Source organism: Callospermophilus lateralis, chromosome 1 (genome assembly GCF_048772815.1).
Source record: "Callospermophilus lateralis isolate mCalLat2 chromosome 1, mCalLat2.hap1, whole genome shotgun sequence".
Classification (NCBI taxonomy): domain Eukaryota; kingdom Metazoa; phylum Chordata; class Mammalia; order Rodentia; family Sciuridae; genus Callospermophilus; species Callospermophilus lateralis.
Genome location: NC_135305.1, coordinates 192,624,064 through 192,632,808, shown reverse-complemented (window position 1 = coordinate 192,632,808; position 8,745 = coordinate 192,624,064).

Here is an 8,745-nt window from a genome sequence, read left to right as displayed (position 1 = left end):
GCCCATGTTGGAAGGGAGAAGCTGGATACTCCAGTGCAAGCAGAGCGCAAATCCAGCTTCCCTCTACCTTTTTGTTCTACTTAGGTCTTCTATGGGCTAGACGGTGCCCACCCACATTGGAGAGGGCCATCTGTTTTACTTAATTCCCCAGTTTATATGCCAATCTATTTTGGAAGTAAGTATCCTCGTAGACACACCACTAATGTTTCATCAACTATATAGATATCTTTTAGCCCAGTCAAGTTGACACATAATTAGCCATTATAACTGTACCCCTTAATTGGGTATCTATGTGCATCTTCTTAAGCAATAGCTAATCTCCTAATAAAGACAATAACAAGATCATATTTCTTCCTGATACAACCACTTTGTGTGCAACCATAAAAGCAACTAATCAATTCCTCAGAAGTGAGTCCTTGAGTGATGTTTACTCATGCCCTGAGGCTCATAACTTATAATGTAAAATATACATACTCTTCAAATTTTAATGGGCTATGTACCAATAGACCAATTTTACATTAAAAATACCGAAGTTTAAAAAAAATGAGTAGAATACCCCTAACCTACCAAATACAGCAAAGCAATCCACAATACTACAAAGTGGTGGTGATTACCCTCATGATCATGTGGTGACTGGGAGCTGCAGGTAGCTGCACTGCCCAACATCAAGAAAGAGTATCGTATTGCACATCACTAGCATAGGAAAAGATCAAAATTCAAAGTACATCTTCTACTGAATAAATATCACTTTCACACCATTGTTAAGAAAAAAAAAATCCTAAATCTATTAGTGGGTGCTATGGCTCAAATATATTTATGTGATCCAAAGTTTCATGCATTGGAGGCTTGGTCCCCAGATGGTTGTATGGAACCTATAAGAGGTGAGGCTTGGTGGGAACCAATTAGGTCATTTGGGAACATGTCTTCCAGAAGGGATTATGACAACCTAGTTGTTCTCTGGCTTCCCCTTAGTGGATGTGATGCTCCTGCCATCATCCTGAACCTATGGGGCCACCAGATCTTAGACTTTGAACCTTCAGAGCTAAATAAGTCAAATGTCACATCTGGGAAAAGACTGAAAACGTTTGTCTAATATATATCAACATAAAAATGTTCGTAACAAAATCAGGAGAAAATCCTCATGAAAATTATAGTCCTCATTTCTGTAAGCAATTGTGTGGTTGTAGCAGGTATCTATAACCACTGTCTATCACTACTTATTCTGAATTCCCTATGCCTTCAGCAAGAATGTCAGCTGGTCAAGGTTAATGAACCTGGTGGAGTGACCCAGACCTTCTACAGCGTCTAAGGTACAAGTGCCTAGATTGGGTGTTGGTGGTTTTCTATCAACTTTAATCACAAGGCATGGTAATACTAAGTGATGCCCGCAGAGATCTCCTGTCTTCCAGATAAACATTTCTTCACAACCACTGAAGAGTTATCCAGTCTTCTGTTGGCAATCCAGATCAATCATCAAAGGCCAACTCTCCTTTTTGGTCTGCCAATTCAGATATGCACAAGGAGGCCAAAGAGGCTCAGTGGCAGTTTTAACGGTCACTTCAATGGAGCCACTGTTATGTCTCCTGATGGAGGATTTCTTCCCTCTAAAACTACTACTTCCAGATCAGCAGAGCACAGAGACTTAGGGACAGAAAGCAAACATTTAGTGGTTATAGGAAGCAGTTCTCTCGTGTCCATCAGATTCCTAAGTTTTGAATCCTACCTATGGGAGAAACAATATTACATCCTAGACACTGTTTCAGAGCACTGTCTCCTGTGAAAGCTTGCCCCGGGTCTGCAAGGCCTTGCCACCCAGCTAGCTGTTGCTACGTATGAATGAAAACGTCCCTTACCAAATTCATACTGGGGATTCCTCCAGTGCCTCCTCTCTTCTGTCCATTCTTCTTTTTTGTGTCCTATCTCGTCTACCTCTCCCAGAACCATCTGGTTCATTGAGGATACAGCCAGATTTAGCCATTTGTTTAGTATTCTTACAGACCTTTCCCTAGACATTTTCCTCACTAAACAAAGTTTCCTCACCAAGAAGAATTTTAGTACCACTACTAAAATGATTCTGTTCATCCCCACAAAATATCATAAACATTTTCAATATTCTAAAAAAAGCATGTTGAATGTAATAATGAAACAGATTTACATTTAGTTTAATATAAGTGACAAAAGTTGTTATTATATTTAAAATATGTATTTCTTTTTAACACAACAGGCTCAGCTTATTTATAAGAAAAATGATGTTCCATATTAACAGGAATTACTTATACCAGTTTTGCAAAATTCACTGGTATAATTATTTCTTGTTTGGGAGAGAAGCTTGCTGCTGCTAAGCTCAGACCTGAATTCCACAAGCTTCCTTCTGTGGGAGCATTCTCTGTGGACTTCCTGAAATAGCAGCCTCTCTGCCCTAGCTCTCCTGAGCTTCCAAGGACAATGACCCCTTTAAAGCCCTGAGTCTGTGTTTAACTCCTCTCCATCAACCATTCACTCAGAAGAATGACGCTTCGAGTGACTTTTTAAATGTACAATGCTGCTATAAAGACACCACATACATCCTTAGAGTAGAAGGTGGTTTCTCACCCAAAGTAGCACATCCTCCTCCTCATTGGGCTCTGTGAGTTTCTGTTCATCTGGCCAAAGACAGCAACACATTTAAAAGGTTCAAGTTCTGCACTGGTGTTGCAGAAATCATGAAAAATTCTGACTCACAAGAAATAACAGAATATTCTTACTGAGGAACATAGATATATGTGTATTTTTTCACCCAAATAATAGTGTCCTTCTGCCATTAGTTTGTAGAGCTTTATTTTGGCTAAGTATTTACAACAGATGACTAATCTTCAGTTAATTATAAAACAGTGACCTTGTTTTCAGAAGCACATGGCACCTCATGCAAATAAACAAGAATTAGCAGAAGTCACCAAGTTTCATGTGTTCCCACTGACATAGCTGGAGTACAAGGAGAAAATTCAACATGGAGGCCATAATCATGTTAACACAGCTAGGCCCCAGTGCATAGTGGAATACATATGAAATAACTTTACCAGCCCCACACATGGTCTTAACAATATATTCATAACCATAAAACCCAAATAGAATATGACCATGAATTCACTCCAGTATGCGATTTGAGATGTAAAAATGGCCTATTTCCAATTCCCGAGGGGGAGCCAGCATCTGACATATATTAGATATTTTATCACAGAGACTCAAACGAAACCTGACAACTGACTTGATGTATACAATTTCCTAGGAGTTCTGAGATCTGGTCTAGGAAATTTTGCTTTTTAGAATGGGAAACACAGTTCAACTAAGAAGAGAAACCGATTTGTTAACAGGTCTGAATCTTGATTATCAATTAAACAGACTCTAAAAACATCCAAATAAGACGCTAAACATATCTATGCAGATGGTCTCATTCAGTCCTCAAAAGTCTCAAGAGAAAACTAGATCCCGTTCAGGGAAATTTCATCTCCTACAAAGTGACAGAGACATGACATTGAATGTAATTGATCTTTTTAAAAAGAGTAAGACTGATATTTGTATGAGAAATAATTTAAGAATATTGAGTTAGGATGGTGGTGAACTGTAACAGGGATATTGCAAATTGGGCTTTTGAAATAAATACACAAATCCTGCAGTTTTTTTTTTTTTATTGGCAAAAATCCACAGAATTCTTGACTTGTGTAAGTAAAAAATACTTTGTGAAATGCAATCATTCCAAAGCAAGATTGCCATTGACCTCAATGGAGCTTCTAAAAGAGAAGCTTCTAAAATTGAAATATCTCTAGGGAAGTTTCCAGTAGGATTTTAACACTAACGGAAAGATCACAACGCTTTTAAAAATTCTCCCCAATTCAATCACCAACTCACCAACACAACATCCAGTACCACTTTTTTTGGTCAGAGTTCAGTCATGGAGGACACTGAGGCTTCTGATTGTTCTTAAGATTTTCTCTATTACACTAAAATCTTTCAACTTAAATCTATACCAAAAATTGTTCCAAATGGTGAGACTTATGCTTTCAAATATAAAACTTTATTGGCAAAATGAAAAGAGGATTTCTGTAAATATGTGAATGAAAATACATTTCTCCTAAATGCCTTGTTTATGTGTAAAATATGAACTACTTTTTTTTTTCTTTTTTACAGTAATGAATGTTTTCCTCAGAGTTCCATGTCTGTGAAGCTGGCCCTGTGGGACAAGAAGAGTTTGGCCAGGCTGTTCATGGCTTTCTCCAGAATGAGTACTATGGCTTCCCTGTGCTGTATGAGCAGTGTTCTCCTAGACTGGAGTTGGAAAGGGGGCTGGCACAGGATCACAGAGTTTGGTTTTTTTGGTGCTACCTCCAAGGAACATACAGCTCGCTAAAGCAAGAAGCATTAGCTCTTTCCCGTTCTCCAAATCTTCATGTTTGGTTTTCTTTCCCTTTTAGCCATGTTGGATTGGCTGACCAAATGTCAGAATAGAGAGTTTTCTTAGAAGAATCTTAGCAGGACTTTTGGGGAGTGGGGGCAGATGCACAAGAAAATAAAACTTCCAAATCAATGAAGAATGATTTTTTTCCCAAACATTATCAACTTTACACCCAGATAAGTTCCAAATAGATTGAAGAATTAATATACACCTGATAGACCACAATAATTAGCTTATCTGAGGAAAAAAAAATTCTATGGAAAAGGGATAGGAAAACAAGAACCTTATATTTAATAGAGTAAAATAACTCAATTTTTGCATTCTTAAAGTATAACTACAATAAAATCCACTTATACAAATTTTCTATTATTAGATCTGAAAATACAGAACAAAGCAAACTTTAAAAATGTTTAATACCCCAAATGCCAAAAGATAACCACATTGGTATTTTTATTATATCCTATTTTATCTCACATAGGATGTCATACTTGGTATTTTATGTTATAACACATAGAATACCACATATGATGTTCTGTGCAATATAATTGTGGTTTTATGCCAATTAAGTCTTGTTGTTTACCTTGGACATAGTGAATCACACAGGCCTGGATGCATGATCCAGTCAGAGCCACAAAGGAAACAGGTTTGTTGCCATGTTTGGCAGCCATCTGAGACCATGAAGGAAGATACTGTGTGAGAGTGGAATACATACACAGAGAACAGAGCCAAAAGAGAAAGAGAAACCAAATCTTAATTTGAGCCCTATCATCAACTGAGCATAAAGTCAGCCCTACTGGTATTGTTGGGTATTCTATAACTTGCAATTCAAAGATACCCAATGAATCTCTGGTTAGGGGACTCAAAAAAATCTCCATGAAGTTAGGTTTCCAATAATCCACATCTCTGGTTTTTCAGTAGTTCCCATTTTCTTAGATTAAACTTATCTTTCAGGAGCCATGCAGTTACACATCTATATGTCTAGAATAGAAGATACCTGAAGAAAAATCCTGAGGAAAGATAAATGGATGGTAGACTATCAAACCAGAGCCATAGCACACAAAATTTTAACCAAGTTTGGGAAAGATGCTGTAATTCCTGTTGTAGTTTAGGATTTAGCCTATTTCCGTGAGAATGTACAACTGTTTAGACTTGACATCTCAACAGAACCTGGCATCTTCCAAAGTTCACTTCATATTCCCTTTCTGGAAACTCCTAGACCTATGACTAGAGGAGTTCAAAATGGCAACTATCTTTCTGCTAAAGGAATCAAAGAAACTAGCTCTAGCAAAACTATGTTATTGCACCCCTTCTATTACCAGCTAGATCCTAATCATTGTCTTGAAGGATGAGCAATTATACACTACAGGTGTAACATCAGTCAATCAGTAACTTGAATGCATTGACTTCCTATTATGTGCCTGGCATTATGAAATGCTCTGAATTATAATGCTTATTAACACCTTATTAAAATGTCAAAGTTATCTTTGTAACATCTCAAATTTGTAGGAAATACCACACAGGCCTCTCTACTATATTCATCAACCATAAGATCATGTTTGACACCATCCATGGGCATTAATTGATAAAGGTAGCAATCAGACCTCATAACTAGAGTGGGGGGGAGCAAAAAATTATCTCAATGACACAGTTTTGTAATTGTGTCAGTTTTATTATTGGGTGTGTGTGCAGAAGATGAAGATACTAATTGCCAAGAGAAGCTCAGTGTACAAAGACCACGATGAGCTGTTTTTGTTTTTGCAGATGTAAAATTAAACTTCAATATAATTTGTTCTCATTTATCTTGCTTTTTTGGCATACAAGAGATAGAGAACAGGAAAACAAAGGAAAAATAGCACTACTCCCCTGAGAAATTTTCAACAGCTGCTAAGACTGACCTGCCACAAGAAGAGCCAAGTTCTAGAGCACAAAAGTGCCAAAGAAAAAGTAAAGGCCATTTCACAGAACTTACGATCCTATGAAGATGAATTAAAGCATCAGAATTATCAGAATTAAAGGAAAGACAGTGTAAATGGAAGCCATTGTTAACAGTTGCTCCCAAATAAATTGTACCTGCAGTGGACACATATTGACCAACTAGTTTGACTGCTCAGCATCCAAATGCAGTCGTCAGTTTTGGCAGAATTCTGCACCAGGTGCACCCCAACCCATCCAAGAAGCACTCATGGAATCCAAGCTACAGTCAAGTGCACACTTTACTGTAACTTTTATTCTGGAGCAAAGGGGTACAAGACCATAAGTGAAACTTCCATAAATCCTACTACTGGATGCCAAGAGTTACTGGTTTCTAGTCTATTTTGAATCATCATCCTTCAGTCTGCTGTCCATCCTAGCATCTGCTCAGTATCCTTTCTCTAAACTCCCTTTTTATTTCCTAACTTGGACAGAAGAGAAATCTGTTGCTTACACCAAAGGCCGATGAAGTATACAACTGCACCTCAGTGTTTGTCTCTTCTCCAAAATGCATATGGTTCTTTTAAAGGTATCTGGAAGCCACTTCTCAAAGTGGGACAATTTAAATGTAAGCAACAAACACCAATCAAGATTAAGAGCATTTGCAGTTTATATGCCTAATATCCAAAGCTTGGTAGCTCAGCATACTAGCATTTTTTTATTTAAAAAAAAAATATTCCTAAAGCCATAATCCAGACACATCACCTTGACCTGTGAATTAAAATTTTATAGTCACATGAAACCCCAAGCTCAAACCTTTCACCAACTCAAAGCCATTTCCTTTGAAAGGAGCAAAGGTGGCAAATGGGCAAAATTTAAAGAAATAAGAAAACAAGAAGTATTACTTTTAATACTTATTTGGCAAAAAAATAAAATACATGTCCTTAGTTTTTAGCATTCTATTCTATAATAACAAAAGATTTATTTTTGTTCAATACAATTCTATAAAATTCATGTCATCAGTATCTTTATTTTGGTAACTTCCCAATCCATTCATTTTCTGGGAATTAAACTTGTTTCTAACAATGTAACTATATAGTGAGACCATGATCCTGAGTGCTAGAAGATAGTTTTTAACAATAAACCATAATTATGTTTTGATGGGGAAAAATATAACAAACTAAAAAAATATGTCAATCCGTTCTATTAGCAATGATACTATCTGAAATTCCTAGTTTATCTACTCTCTCCTGAGCACACAGCTGGATACTTTTAATTCATTCTCATTCATTCCTCAATGACAACCTCAGTAGAGATCATTCTCTCATGTTACTGATAAGAAAACCAAAGAAGTCATTGAAAACCTAAGATTTTCCCAAAATGCTACATTATACAGCTATCCTTGCTTCAAGGAAACCAGGCCATGCCACCCAAATACCACTCTCCATCAGATGGCAAGATTCCCAGACTGCATTCAGAATAATCAACTAGCAATTAAAGCTCTACAAACCCTTTCAAGTGATGTCATCACTTTCCAGAGAGTTTCAAAAGGATCTCAAACATTTTCCAAAAAGATACCACCAGTCTCAGACTGATGACATTTAGTCTGATTCATACCCTATTACCAAGGAGAAAGAAGATTATTTATGTAAAAATTCTATGAACTGAATTCATTATATTGTGCTAGCCGCCCTGGTAAGAATCACACAGACTCGGCCTGAATTTTTGTGCCTTTGGTAATTCTAAACCAATAGAGAGTAAGCATCATCCAACATCCTTGAGACAACCAACTAGAAATGTAAGCTTCTGGACCACATTATTCTACCCAGGGAGATGCTTTCCAGAAGTTGGAAATTTCTTTGATTCGGATCTTATTCCCACTTGAATTCTTGGCCCACCCCATGGCTAAAATGTAAAGGACAAAAGGAATGCCAAAAATGGCAAATAATTCACAGAATTTGACAACCCATCAATATAAATACTCAGACTTTGCATCACCAATATGTGATGATAGTATTGACAATGTGCTGATAGGCCTTTGTATGCAAAAGCAAAGCTTTCAAAATTGTGCTAAGCAGCCAGAGGCAGCCACATTTGGAATTTCTAATTTTTTTAAAAAATATTTATTTATTTATTTAGTTGTAGTTGGACATAATACCTTTATTTATTTATATGTGGTGCGGAGGATCGAACCTTGGGCCCCGCACGTGCTAGGCGAACACTCTACCACTGAGCCACAATCCCAGCCCTGGAATTTCTAATTTTTTAAAGAAGATTTCCCTTCAAGATGGTTTGGGTGAATTCAGTTTATTCTTTCAGAACCATTGTGAGTGGGAGAGCTTTTGAGTCTTGGGGCTCTAGAACCACACTATCCAAGCACGAGCCTCATGTGACCACTGGGCATT